The sequence below is a fragment of the Aquarana catesbeiana genome, linkage group LG09 (genome assembly GCF_042186555.1).
Source record: "Aquarana catesbeiana isolate 2022-GZ linkage group LG09, ASM4218655v1, whole genome shotgun sequence".
Lineage (NCBI taxonomy): Eukaryota > Metazoa > Chordata > Amphibia > Anura > Ranidae > Aquarana > Aquarana catesbeiana.
Window position 1 is genome coordinate 304,312,318 of NC_133332.1, and position 15,517 is coordinate 304,327,834.

At 50.1% G+C, this 15,517-nt stretch overlaps 1 protein-coding gene across 4 annotated transcripts in view; it reads right to left on the reverse strand.

Annotated features, from left to right (window-relative positions):
* Positions 1-15,517, reverse strand: part of AK8 (adenylate kinase 8) — a 312,083-nt gene that overhangs the window by 198,611 nt on the left and 97,955 nt on the right. The window contains exon 1 of one of the 4 annotated variants that reach the window (XM_073600541.1): positions 12,474-12,586. The exons of the other annotated variants lie outside the window; for them this stretch is intronic. The gene's annotated coding sequence lies outside the window, so the exon portion shown is untranslated. Of the gene's footprint in view, positions 1-12,473; positions 12,587-15,517 lie in introns of those variants that run through there. 4 annotated transcript variants of the gene reach the window in all.

A 15,517-nucleotide genomic window follows, 5' to 3' on the forward strand; every position in this document is an offset into this window, starting at 1 on the left:
ACCTGATGTAAGGAAGCACTCTGCTGGGGACACCTGATGTAAGGAGGGACTCTGCTGGGGACACCTGATGTAAGGGGGCACTCCGCTGGGGACACCTGATGTAAGGAGGGACTCTGCTGCCTGGGGACACCTGATGTCTCCTAGATTGTAAGCTCTAATGAGCAGGGCCCTCTGATTCCTCCTGTATTGAATTGTATTGTACTGGTACTGTCTGCCCTAATGTTGTAAAGCGCTGCGTAAACTGTCGGCGCTATATAAATCCTGTATAATAATAATAATAATAATAATAATGTAAGGAAGCACCCTGCTGGGGACACCTGATGTAAGGAGGGACTCCACTGGGGACACCTGATGTAAGGAGGCACTCTGCTGGGGATACCTGATGTAAGGAGGGACTTCGCTGCCTGGGGACACGTGATGTAAGGAAGCACTCTGCTGGGGACACCTGATGTAAGGAGGCACTCCACTGGGGACGCCTGATGTAAGGAGGCACTCTGCTGGGGACGCCTGATGTAAGGAGGCACTCCGCTGGGGACACTTGATGTAAGGAGGCACTCCTCTGGGGACGCCTGATGTAAGGAAGCACTCTGCTGGGGACACCTGATGTAAGGAGGGACTCCACTGGGGACACCTGATGTAAGGAGGCACTCCGCTGGGGACACCTGATGTAAGAAGACACCCCGCTGGGGACGGCTGATGTAAGGAGGCACTCCGCTGGGGACACCTGATGTAAGGAGGCACTCCGCTGGGGAAGCCTGATGCAAGAAGGCACTCCACTGGGGACACCTGATGTAAGGGGGCACTCCGCTGGGGACACCTGATGTAAGAAGACACCCCGCTGGGGACGGCTGATGTAAGGAGGCACTCCGCTGGGGACACCTGATGTAAGGAGGCACTCTGCTGGGGAAGCCTGATGTAAGAAGGCACTCCACTGGGGACACCTGATGTAAGGAGGCACTCCGCTGGGGAAGCCTGATGTAAGGAGGCGCTCTGCTGGGGACACCTGATATAAGGAGGCACTCCACTGGGGACGGATGATGTAAGGAGGCACTCCGCTGGGGACACCTGAGGTAAGGAGGCACTCCGCTGGGGACACCTGATGTAAGGAGGCACTCCGCTGGGGACACCTGATGTAAGGAGGCATTCCACTGGGGACATCTGATGTAAGGAGGCACTCCTCTGGGGATGCCTGATGTAAGGAAGCACTCCGCTGGGGACACCTGATGTAAGGAGGGACTCCATTGGGGACACTTGATGTAAGGAGGGACTCCATTGGGGACACTTGATGTAAGGAGGCACTCCGCTGGGGACACCTGATGTAAGAAGACACCCCTCTGGGGACGGCTGATGTAAGGAGGCACTCTGCTGGGGAGGCACTCCGCTGGGGACACCTGATGTAAGGAGGCACTCCGTTGGGGAAGCCTGATGTAAGAAGGCACTCCGCTGGGGAAGCCTGATGTAAGGAGGTACTCCGCTGGGGACACCTGATATAAGGAGGCACTCCACTGGGGAAGGATGATGTAAGAAGGCACTCCGCTGGGGACACCTGATGTAAGGAGGCACTCCGCTGGGGACACTTGATGTAAGGAGGCACTCCACTGGGGTCATCTGATGTAAGGAGGCACTCCGCTGGGGACGGATGATGTAAGAAAGCACTCCGCAGGGGACACCTGATGTAAGGAGGCACTCCGCTGAGGACACCTGATGTAAGGAGGCACTCCGCTGGAGACACCTGATGTAAGGAGGCACTCCGCTGGGGACGGATAATGTAAGGAGGCACCTTGCCCGGGAAACGGATGATGTAAGGAGGCACTCCGCTGGGGACACCTGATGTAAGGAGGCACTCCGCTGGGGACACCTGATGTAAGGAGGCACTCCACTGGGGTCATCTGATGTAAGGAGGCACTCCGCTGGGGACGGATGATGTAAAGAAGCACTCCGCAGGGGACATCTGATGTAAGGAGGCACTCCGATGGGGACACCTGATGTAAGGAAGCACTCTGCTAGGGACACCTGATGTAAGGAGGGACCCCGCTGGGGACGGCTGATGTAAGGAGGCACTCTGCTGGGGACACCTGATGTAAGGAGGCACTCTGCTGGGGAAGCCTGATGTAAGAAGGCACTCCACTGGGGACACCTGATGTAAGGAGGCACTCCGCTGGGGAAGCCTGATGTAAGGAGGCGCTCTGCTGGGGACACCTGATATAAGGAGGCACTCCACTGGGGACGGATGATGTAAGGAGGCACTCCGCTGGGGACACCTGAGGTAAGGAGGCACTCCGCTGGGGACACCTGATGTAAGGAGGCACTCCGCTGGGGACACCTGATGTAAGGAGGCATTCCACTGGGGACATCTGATGTAAGGAGGCACTCCTCTGGGGATGCCTGATGTAAGGAAGCACTCCGCTGGGGACACCTGATGTAAGGAGGGACTCCATTGGGGACACTTGATGTAAGGAGGCACTCCGCTGGGGACACCTGATGTAAGAAGACACCCCTCTGGGGACGGCTGATGTAAGGAGGCACTCTGCTGGGGAGGCACTCCGCTGGGGACACCTGATGTAAGGAGGCACTCCGTTGGGGAAGCCTGATGTAAGAAGGCACTCCGCTGGGGAAGCCTGATGTAAGGAGGTACTCCGCTGGGGACACCTGATATAAGGAGGCACTCCACTGGGGAAGGATGATGTAAGAAGGCACTCCGCTGGGGACACCTGATGTAAGGAGGCACTCCGCTGGGGACACTTGATGTAAGGAGGCACTCCACTGGGGTCATCTGATGTAAGGAGGCACTCCGCTGGGGACGGATGATGTAAGAAAGCACTCCGCAGGGGACACCTGATGTAAGGAGGCACTCCGCTGAGGACACCTGATGTAAGGAGGCACTCCGCTGGAGACACCTGATGTAAGGAGGCACTCCGCTGGGGACGGATAATGTAAGGAGGCACTCCGCTGGGGACACCTGATGTAAGGAGGCACTCCGCTGGGGACACCTGATGTAAGGAGGCACTCCACTGGGGTCATCTGATGTAAGGAGGCACTCCGCTGGGGACGGATGATGTAAAGAAGCACTCCGCAGGGGACATCTGATGTAAGGAGGCACTCCGATGGGGACACCTGATGTAAGGAAGCACTCTGCTAGGGACACCTGATGTAAGGAGGGACTCTGCTGGGGACACCTGATGTAAGAAGGGACTCCGCTGGGGACACCTGATGTAAGGAGGTAATCCACTGGGGACACCTGATGTAAGGAGGCACTCTGCTGTGGACATCTGATGTAAGAAGGCACTCCGCTGGGGACGGATGATGTAAGGAAGCACACCGCAGGGGACACCTGATGTGAGGAGGCACTCCGCTGGGGACACCTGATGTAAGGAGGCACTCCGCTGGAGACACCTGATGTAAGGAGGCACTCCACTGGGGACGGATGATGTAAGGAGGCACTCCGCTGGGGACACCTGATGTAAGGAGGCACTCTGCTGGGGACACCTGATATAAAGAGGCACTCTGCTGGGGACATCTGATGTAAGGAGGCACTCCGCTGGGGACGGATGATGTAAAGAAGCACTCCGCAGGGGACACCTGATGTAAGGAGGCACTCCGCTGGGGACACCTGATGTAAGGAGGCACTCCGCTGGAGACACCTGATGTAAGGAGGCACTCTGCTGGGGAAGCCTGATGTAAGAAGGCACTCTGCTGGGGACACCTGATGTAAGGAAGCACTCCGCTAGGGACACCTGATGTAAGGAGGGACTCTGCTGGGGACACCTGATGTAAGAAGGGACTCCGCTGGGGACACCTGATGTAAGGAGGGACTCCACTGGGGACACCTGATGTAAGGAGGCACTCCGCTGGGGACACCTGATGTAAGGAAGCACTCCGCTGGGGACGCCTGATGTAAGGAGGCACTCCACTGGGGACACCTGATGTAAGGAGGCACTCCACTGGGGACACCTGATGTAAGGAGGCACTCCGCTGGGGACACCTGATGTAAGGAGGCACTCTGCTGGGGACACCTGATATAAAGAGGCACTCTGCTGGGGACATCTGATGTAAGAAGGCACTCCGCTGGGGATGGATGATGTAAAGAAGCACTCCGCAGGGGACACCTGATGTAAGGAGGCACTCCGCTGGGGACACCTGATGTAAGGAGGCACTCTGCTGGAGACACCTGATGTAAGGAGGCACTCTGCTGGGGAAGCCTGATGTAAGGAAGCACTCCGCTAGGGACACCTGATGTAAGGAGGGACTCTGCTGGGGACACCTGATGTAAGAAGGGACTCCGCTCGGGACACCTGATGTAAGGAGGGAATCCACTGGGGACACCTGATGTAAGGAGGCACTCCGCTGGGGACACCTGATGTAAGGAAGCACTCCGCTGGGGACGCCTGATGTAAGGAGGCACTCCGCTGGAGACACCTGATGTAAGAAGGCACTCCGCTGGGGACAGATGATGTAAGGAGGCACTCCTCTGGGGACACCTGATGTAAGGAGGCACTCTGCTGGTGACACCTGATGTAAGGAGGCACTCCACTGGGGTCATCTGATGTAAGGAGGCACTCCGCTGGGGACACCTGATGTAAGGAGGCACACCGCTGGGGACACCTGATGTAAGGAGGCACTCCACTGGGGTCATCTGATGTAAGGAGGCACTCCGCTGGGGACACCTGATGTAAGAAGGCACTCCGCTGGGGATGAATGATGTAAGGAGGCACTCCGCTGGGGACACCTGATGTAAGGAGGCACTCCGCTGGGGACACCTGATGTAAGGAGGCACTCCGCTGGAGACACCTGATGTAAGGAGGCACTCTGCTGGGGAAGCCTGATGTAAGAAGGCACTCTGCTGGGGACACCTGATGTAAGGAAGCACTCCGCTAGGGACACCTGATGTAAGGAGGGACTCTGCTGGGGACACCTGATGTAAGAAGGGACTCAGCTGGGGACACCTGATGTAAGGAGGGACTCCACTGGGGACACCTGATGTAAGGAGGCACTCTGCTGGGGACACCTGATGTAAGGAAGCACTCCGCTGGGGACGCCTGATGTAAGGAGGCACTCCACTGGGGACACCTGATGTAAGGAGGCACTCCACTGGGGTCATCTGATGTAAGGAGGCACTCCGCTGGGGACGGATGATGTAAAGAAGCACTCCGCAGGGGACACCTGATGTAAGGAGGCACTCCGCTGGGGACACCTGATGTAAGGAGGCACTCTGCTGGGGACACCTGATATAAAGAGGCACTCTGCTGGGGACATCTGATGTAAGGAGGCACTCCGCTGGGGATGGATGATGTAAAGAAGCACTCCGCAGGGGACACCTGATGTAAGGAGGCACTCCGCTGGGGACACCTGATGTAAGGAGGCACTCTGCTGGAGACACCTGATGTAAGGAGGCACTCTGCTGGGGAAGCCTGATGTAAGGAAGCACTCCGCTAGGGACACCTGATGTAAGGAGGGACTCTGCTGGGGACACCTGATGTAAGAAGGGACTCCGCTCGGGACACCTGATGTAAGGAGGGAATCCACTGGGGACACCTGATGTAAGGAGGCACTCCGCTGGGGACACCTGATGTAAGGAAGCACTCCGCTGGGGACGCCTGATGTAAGGAGGCACTCCGCTGGAGACACCTGATGTAAGAAGGCACTCCGCTGGGGACAGATGATGTAAGGAGGCACTCCTCTGGGGACACCTGATGTAAGGAGGCACTCTGCTGGTGACACCTGATGTAAGGAGGCACTCCACTGGGGTCATCTGATGTAAGGAGGCACTCCGCTGGGGACACCTGATGTAAGGAGGCACACCGCTGGGGACACCTGATGTAAGGAGGCACTCCACTGGGGTCATCTGATGTAAGGAGGCACTCCGCTGGGGACACCTGATGTAAGAAGGCACTCCGCTGGGGATGAATGATGTAAGGAGGCACTCCGCTGGGGACACCTGATGTAAGGAGGCACTCCGCTGGGGACACCTGATGTAAGAAGGCACTCCGCTGGAGACGTCCTGATGTAAGGAGGCACTCTGCTGGGGAAGCCTGATGTAAGAAGGCACTCCGCTGGGGACGCCTGATGTAAGGAAGCACTCTGCTGGGGACACCTGATGTAAGGAGGGACTCTGCTGGGGACACCTGATGTAAGAAGGGACTCTGCTGGGGACACCTGATGTAAGGAGGGAATCCACTGGGGACACCTGATGTAAGGAGGCACTCCGCTGGGGACACCTGATGTAAGGAAGCACTCCGCTGGGGATGCCTGGTGTAAGGAGGCACTCCGCTGGGAACACCTGATGTAAGGAGGCACTCCGCTGGGGACACCTGATGTAAGGAAGCACTCCGCTGGGGACACCTGATGTAAGGAGGCACTCCGCTGGGGACACCTGATGTAAGGAGGCACATTTTTCTTCATAAATTTTGGCCAAAATTTATACTGCTACATATCTTTGGTAAAAATAACCCAAATTAGTGGATATTATTTAGTCTGTGTGAAAGTTATAGAGTCTACAAGCTATGGTGCCAATCACTGAAAATTGATCACATCTGATCACACCTGATGTACTGACAGCCTCATCTCATTTCTTGAGACCCTAACAAGCCAGGAAAGTACAAATACCCCCCAAATGACCCCTTTTTGGAAAGCAGACAGTCCAAGGTATTTACTAAGAGGCATGGTCAGTTTTTTGAAGTTGTCATTTTTTCCCACAATTCTTGGGAAAATAAAGACTTTTTTTTTTTACACAAACTTGTCATATTAACAGGTTATTTCTCTCACACAGCATATGCATAATTGCAACTACACCCCAAAATACATTTCGTTACTCCTCCTTAGTATGGCGATACCACATGTGTGAGACTTTTACACAGCCTGGCCACATACAAAGGCCTAACATTGAAGTAGCACCTTCAGGCGTTCTACGGGCATAAATCGCACATCTCATTTCTCAACCACCTATTACACTTCTGAAGGCCTTGGAGCACCAGGACAATGAAATTGCCCACAAAATGACCCCAATTTGGAAAGCAAACACCCCAACGTATAATCTATGAGGAATAATGAGCCTTTTGAACAGTTCATTTTTTTCCAGAAGTCTTTGGAAAATGTGGAAAAAAAACGAAAACGCATTTTTTTTACACGAAGTTGTCCATTTATAAGATATTTCTAACACATAGCAAGTACATAACAAATATGACACCCCAAAATACATTCTGCTACTCCTCCTGAGTATGGCGATAACACATGTTTGAGACTTTTACACAGCCTGGCCACATACAGAGGCCCAACATCCAAGTAGCACCTCCAGTTGTTCTAGGAGCATAAATTACACATATAATTTTATGACTAACGATCACATTGTGGTTTAAGAAGTGCACTGGTCCACAGAGGAGAGCATCAGTCCAGGCAGCAGACAGGGATGTGGTCAGCAACAGCAAAAGCAATCATCCAGGCAGCAGAAAGGAATACTGTGCATAGTTCGTACAGGCAGAGATACTGTCAGCACAGCCAAAGTATTGGTTCAGGTAGCAGGCAGAGGTGTCCAGGCAGAAATACTGTCCATAATCAGTAGAGGCAGCAGGCAGATATATGGTCAACACAGACAAAGTATTGGTCCAAGCAGCAGGAAGAAACATGGTCCATATGTCCTGGGTCATTACAGGCAGCAATATGGTCAGCACAGCCAAAGTATTGGTCCAGGCAGCAGGAAGGACCATCAAGCTTAGGGCCAGGGGGACAGGGGTAGAGGCTTCTCCCACCCAAATCTCTTTGAAGCCTCCGGGCAACAAGGCCCTGTTCTGGGAGCACAGAAAATGAAAAAATGTTTTTCTCTACTCAGAACGCTATTATGAAGCCCCTAACATATGTGAGACCCCTGTGTATTAAAGTAGAAGGGCAAAAGATCAGTCCAAGTGGCAGGAAAAACATGGTCAATTAACAGGCCGAGGTCAGTACAAGTGGAAGTCAGAAACGTGGTTTAAAACACCAGGCAGAGGCATCATTGGTAAACAGGTTGTGGTTGGTGCACGAAGTCAGAAACGTGGTTTAAATCGGCAGGCAAAGACATCATCGGTAAACAGGCCAGGGTCAGTTAATTAACATGGAAGGTAGAAACATGGTAGCAGGAAAATGATACACACAGGTATTTGAAATGGGGAAATGGCAGTCTGTTAATAATAAGGAGATTATTATCTGTTATCTATTAACTATTATCTGATGGATGTCTGATAATTTTTGAAGCAATTTCCGATGCACAGGCCAGGTTGGAAGGGACATTGGGGACAATAATAACTGGCATCGTTAACTTTTCTGCTGCATACACGGCATTTCTTTTGGCGTCTTCTTCCAGATTCTGTGGGGGGAATGTTATAGGGAAAATGTTGCTTGTGAAGTCGGCTCACACTATCAGAGCGAATGCTTCCTGGGGCAGGTCCTTGTTGGTAAATCAGGGCAGTGACAATGTCTTCAATATACTTGAGGTAGGTGATTTGTTGGTTTTAGGTCGATTTTTGGAAGCAGACAAATGAATTAAACAGGGCCATATGAAATAGATGAAAAGCAACTTTCTTATACCAATAACAGGACTTTCGGGTTGACAAATAAGGTTGTAGTATCTGATTGTTTAAATCCCCCCCCCCATGTACAGATTGTAGTCGCGGACACATTCAGGCTTTACAACGGGGCAGCGTCTTCTCTGGATCTCCACCAAGGTGTCATTGTGAATGGTAGAGAGGATGTGGACATCTTTCTTGTCCCTCACTTCATGGCCAACACCTCCCCGTACCTCATGAATGCAGATTCCCCATTTTGCAACTTTTTTGTTAACAGATTTTGTGGGAAGCCCTTCCGTTTTTTTTTTAAGGTACCGCAGGCCAGGGTTTAATAGTTGTGGACATATAAGTGGTATCCTTTTTCGAACAGGGGGTATGCCAGCTCCCAGACAATTTTCCCACTGGTTCCAATATATGTGGGGCACTCACAGGGCTGGAGCTGGGAGTCTTTTCCTTCATAAATACGGAATGTGTACACGTATCCAGTGGCTCGATCACACAATTTATTTATTTCAACCCATACCTGGCGCTGGTATATACTGCTTGAAGTGCAGTCGGCCAGTAAAATGTATAAGGGATTCGTCCACACACATTTTTTGGCCTGGGATAAAAACTTCAGCAAATCGCTGGGAAAAATAATTGATTAGGGGGCGTATCTTGTACAATTTGTCGTGGATGGGAAGATCTCGGAGAGGGCACTGCGAATTATCATTGAAGTGTAGAAAACACATAATCATGTCGTAGCGTGTCCTGGACATGACAGCAGAATATATCGGCCTAGATTGTAAGCTCTAACGAGCAGGGCCCTCTGATTCCTCCTGTATTGAATTGTATTGTACTTGTACTGTCCTCCCTAATGTTGTAAAGCGCTGCGTAAACTGTTGGCGCTATAGAAATCCTGTATAATAATAATAAATAATAATGTGGTGGATGGGGTTGGTGGACCAATAGGCATGGAGTTCGTTCTTTTTTGTAAGCCCCATGTTGAATGTAAGGCCCAAAAACAATTTAATTTCATCCAGTGTGTGAGACATCGCCACTGGAACATGCGGGCATAGGATGAACTGGGGTTGGCAGCAATAAATTGTGATGCATACAGATTGGTTTGGTCCACCATATTCTGCAGCAAATCTTGTGGGAAAAATAAATAAAAATAATCTAATTGGGAAAAATTTGTAGTGTTGGGTTGTGCACCTGGCTGTGTAGTCAAAGGGGGGATTATGGCGGATCCTGAGTTGGCAGGCAACCATAAGGGGTTTGCCAGGGCATTGGGAAGGTAGGACTGGGGCTGGATTCTTCAGGTTGGGCGTGTAATTCCAGTACTTGTACTGGGCTCCTCTTCCTGGGGTCTGGCCCTGCTGGTGGTGGGCAGGTCTTCTGATCTTGGTCCTGATCTCCATATTCTTTTAGAAAGGATCCACTATTCTCCACTGGCTCCAGAACCAGAATCGGATGATGGGAGCTCCCCGCTGCTCTTATCCTCCGACATCGTAAGGATTACATATGCCTCTTCAGGTGTGTAAACTCTTTCATGACATTATGGCGGTACTTATTGGTGGGCCTGCGTGATGGTACTGCTGGTGGTACTGGTAGAGGGCCTGTGTGGTGGTACTGATGGCGGTATTAGTGGCGGGCCTGTGTGGAGGTACCGATGGTGGTACTAGCAATGGGCCTGTGTAGAAGTACCAATGGCGGTACTGGTGGTGGGCTTGTGTGGTGGTACCGATGGCAGGCCTGTGTAGATATACCGATGGTGGTATTAGTGGCGGTACCGATGGCAGTACTAGTGAGCCTGTGTGGTGGTACCGATGCCGTTACTGGTGGCGGGCCTGTGTGGTGGTACAAATGACGGTACTAGTGGCGGGCTTGTGTGGCGGTACCGATGGCGGTACTAGTGGTGGTACCGATGGCGGTACTGGTGGTGGGACTGTGACAGATGGGCTGTTTGACAGATGGGCTGTGTGACTGACAGATCCAGATGAAGTTCTGACAGGTCCTCTTTATTGGGGGGGCTGTGTTGTGCACAGTAATACTGTAATATACAGTAGTAGACAGACAGTGATTTCACTCACTGATCCCTGCTTTCTCCATACACGATCGGTTTGTGAGGAGAGAGCATGGATCAGATAGTAACTGCTCTCCTGTGTTTACATTTGTGACTGGCTGTGATTGGACACAGCCGGTCATGTGGTAAACAGAAAATTTCATTGTCTGTTTACCCTGATCGGGGAAGCGTTGTGTCCAAGGGACACACGCTGTCCCCGAACCCCGCGCTGCGCGATTCATGCGCGCCTCCGATTCTGTTGCCACATGTGATCGGCTGTGATTGGACACAGCCAATCATGTGGTAAACAGCCAATTTCATTGGCTGTTTACCATAATCGGGGAAGCGCTGTGTCTGAGGGACACATGCCGTCCCCGATCGCCGCGCTGCGCGCCCCTGCGGGCACACGCTACGGGTTATCCTGAAAGACGTCATATCAGGATAACGCAACCACTGCCCGGCCATCATTGTGCTATAGGCTTGGCGGGAAGTGGTTAATGAACAGATTACAGCAGGAGACCCCAGCATCAGGTTGTTTTGATCTTATTATATTAACATCTACTCTGGAGGGTGCTGAAGCAGTTAAAGAGGAAGTAAAGCCTAAAAAAAAAAAAAAAAAAAAATATACCCTGCAAGGCAAAGTCATAATGAGCTAGTATGCATAGCATACTAGCTCATTGTGAATAACTTACCTCAGATCAAAGCCCCCGAAGCGACCCTCATTCGCCTCCTCCGCCGTCGCCATCTATCCCGGAGTGGCCTCCGGGTATCGCGGCTCCGGCGCTGTGACTGGCCGGAGCCGCGATGACGTCACTCCGGCACATGCACACGGGTGCCGTCAGTGATGTCATGTTCGCCTTCACTAACGGCATGCTCAGTGCGCCTGCGCCGTTGTCTACGGTGCGCATGTGCCGTAGACAGCGGTGCCCGGTTTTTGTAAAATATCTCCTTAACCGCATGGGTTAAGGAGATATTTCTTGCACCTACAGGTAAGCCTTAATTTAATGCTGGTTTGGGCACTGAGGGCAAAAACATCAGGTCCTCCAGTTCTCGGAGTCTATGTGTTTTAGGTAGACATGGACATAAATCCAAAGTAAAACTACTCCAAAGGTCTCCCAGGCACACACCTCCCAAAGGATAGAGCCCCCTCAATGCCAGGGCCCATAGTCAGTAGGCAAGAGGCTGCAGGTAAAAGCGCTGGGCCCAACACAGTTATGGATTAACAAACAGTAAAGGATAAGGGGTATGGTAAAAATGGGAATAAAAATAAATGTAAAAACAATGCCAATGGTGAATGAAGATTGATGAACATTGGTTGATCAGTAGAAAAATATATATACACAGGCCTGAGGAAGGAGCGTAGCTCCGCAAACGCGTCACCTACACGTCCCCCGCCCCGGAAGTGATCTCATCCCTCTGGTTCCTTGGTTTCAGCGTGTGTTCCAGCGGCAGGAAGCGATGGCATCCACCGCCGAGCCTGTCCACCGGACCAGCACCATCCAGACCGATTTAGGAACATTTAAGGACACTCCGGCAAGACTGCAAACATGCTTTTTAATCATGTACTTTTTTGAGTACCACCTTTCCTTATTTGTTTAATACATTTTATGGCATCTCTGCACTTAGAGTGACGCCTTGTGTTTTTATGTTTACAGTAGGCAAGAGGCTAGCCTGCAGTTCCCAAAAGCCCCTGTCCTGGTTGGGCTGTCACAATAATAAATTACCGTCATGTAAAAATTGTGAAAAACGTGTATTTTTAAACAAAATTTTAGCTTCCTATTACCCGTTAAATTAAACCTAATTATTTGTATTACTTATTTTTTCCCCTACTGCCCTTAAACCCACATAAATAAAAACTATCAATAAATGGTGTATTACATGCTGTTCATACTCACTCAGTCACTATGAGATTCATTTTCTGTATTCTGCAAAAAAAAACCTGGTTGATCCTGCTGTTCTCTGTCTCACCGTCCTGTCCATGTCTCCACTGCAGTTAGGGATTTTGCAGAGCAGTGTTGGCAGCTACTGCACATGCTCAGTTTTCAGTGTGTTTACTACCCTAAGCATTTCCTCCCTATCACATCCGAGCAGAGCATGCAGACATCCCAACCTGCAAAAACTAATTTCACGGAGGTGGCAAGCTCATTTCAGGGAGGTCACGCTCTGCACCGACAACCCCCCCCCCCCCATTCATAATAAAATACTATAATAAAATAATACTTTAAAAAGAATACTATAATGCCATAATAAAATAATACTTTAAAAGATAATGTTGTGTCACACTCACCTCAATATGTTTTTTTACAGTCATTTAACCCACCATGGGCTATGGAGAATTCACTGCTGCAAATAGTGCAGCGAGCTTCACCGTCATTGTTTTTTTACCCCTATTATGCATGGGTACACCTTAGTGTAGTTTGGGGTAAAATGCGTTTTGTACTTTTTTTTTTACTCTGGCATGATGGTTCTGCACTGCAACTGATAACCCTGGCCCTGCCTGTGTAGTAACTCTGGCACCAGGCTGTTCTACCAAATTTTATATATATATATATATATATATATACACATACAGTGGGGAGGGAAAGTATTCAGACCCCCTTAAATTTTTCACTCTTTGTTATATTGCAGCCATTTACTAAAATCATTTAAGTTAATTTTTACACACAGCACCCCATATTGACAGAAAAACACAGAATTGTTGACATTTTTGCAGATTTATTAAAAAAGAAAAACTGAAATATCACATGGTCCTAAGTATTCAGACCTTTTGCTCAGTATTTAGTAGAAGCACCCTTTTGATCTAATACAGCCATGAGTCTTTTTGGGAAAGATGCAACAAGTTTTTCACACCTGGATTTGGGGATCCTCTGCCATTCCTCCTTGCAGATCCTCTCCAGTTCTGTCAGGTTGGATGGTAAATGTTGGTGGACAGCCATTTTTAGGTCTCTCCAGAGATGCTCAATTGGGTTCAGGTCAGGGCTCTGGCTGGGCCATTCAAGAACAGTCACAGAGCTGTTGTGAAGCCACTCCCTCGTTATTTTAGCTGTGTGCTTGGGGTCACTGTCTTGTTGGAAGGTAAACCTTCGGCCCAGTCTGAGGTCCTGAGCACTCTGGAGAAGGTTTTCGTCCAGGATATCCGCATTCATCTTTCTCTCGATTGCAACCAGTCATCCTGTCTCTGCAGCTGAAAAACACCCCCACAGCATGATGCTGCCACCACCATGCTTCACTGTTGGGACTGTATTGGACAGATGATGAGCAGTGCCTGGTTTTCTCCACTCATACCGCTCAGAATTAAGGCCAAAAAGTTCTATCTTGGTCTCATCAGACCAGAGAATCTTATTTCTCACCATCTTGGAGTCCTTCAGGTGATTTTTAGCAAACTCCATGCAGGCTTTCATGTGTCTTGCACTGAGGAGAGGCTTCCGTTGGGCCACTCTGCCATAAAGCCCCGACTGGTGGAGGGCTGCAGTGATGGTTGACTTTCTACAACTTTCTCCCATCTCCCAACTGCATCTCTGGAGGTCAGCCACAGTGATCTTTGGGTTCTTCTTTACCTCTCTCACCAAGGCTCTTCTCCCCCAATAGCTCAGTTTGGCCGGACAGCCAGTTATAGGAAGGGTTCTGGTCGTCCCAAATGTCTTCCATTTAAGGATTATGGAGGCCACTGTGCTCTTAGGAACCTTAAGTGCAGCAGAAATTTTTTTGTAACCTTAGCCAGATCTGTGCCTTGCCACAATTCTGTCTCTGAGCTCTTCAGACAGTTCCTTTGACCTCATGATTCTCATTTGCTCTGACATGCACTGTGAGCTGTAAGGTCTTATATAGACAGGTGTGTGGCTTTCCTAATCAAGTCCAATCAGTATAATCAAAACACAGCTGGACTCAAATGAAGATGTAGAACCATCTCAAGCATGATCAGAAGAAATGGATAGCACCTGAGTTAAATATATGAGTGTCACAGCAAAGGGTCTGAATACTTAGAACCATGTGACATTTCAGTTATTATTTTTTAATAAATCTGCAAAAATGGCAACAGTTCTGTGTTTTTCTGTCAATATGGGGTGCTGTGTGTACATTAATGAGGAAAAAAAATAAACTTAAATGATTTTAGCAAATGGCTGCAATATAACAAAGAGTGAAAAATTTAAGGGGGTCTGAATACTTTCCGTCCCCACTGTATACATATATAAAAATTGCTGATGGCTCCTGTGGACACCTGCTAAGTATGGTCCCTGTGGACGTCTCCTGCTAAGTAAATGGCCCCTGTGGAGAGAATCTGGCCCCTGCTCCTAAAATGGGCCCTGCTCAGACTTCTGCTGTGACTCACACACAGCCGACTCTGTCACACCTGGCTGCACACTCCACCACAATCGTCGCAAGACAGAGATGCCAGGGATCTGATCCGCCGCCCGCCGAGTATATGGTATGGCCGCGGCGGCCGCTTGAGCTGCTGTGTGGCTCCAGGCTGAGTGGCAGTGCAGGCTCAGATGGGAGATCGTGCCGCACTCGCGGGTGTCCGCGAGCCCGTCACATGCGAACGTATCCCGCGAGTCGCGGGAGACTTGGGATGTCTGGACCATGTGACTTTAGAGTTACACATGTTTGCGTATACACATTGGTAAATGACAGTCCACTTCCTCCCTCCTCATCCACACCCACTAAACGGCTAAACACAATGATGGCTGGCTATTACATCTTGATTGATGGAGGCTTCACCTCCCAGTTATTCTGGCTGCATGAGCGTGACACAGCCTGTGAATAGCAGAAATCCACTCACACCATGTTATTGCCAACAAAAAAATAAAGGTTTCAATTGAAATATATACTGTATACTTTGTGTGATAATTTAAAACAGTTTATTGATATGAATTATTTATTTTTCTGTTTTCCAAAGACAGTTTTTTTTTAATATGTGACCAGCAGCAGAGGACTAGGA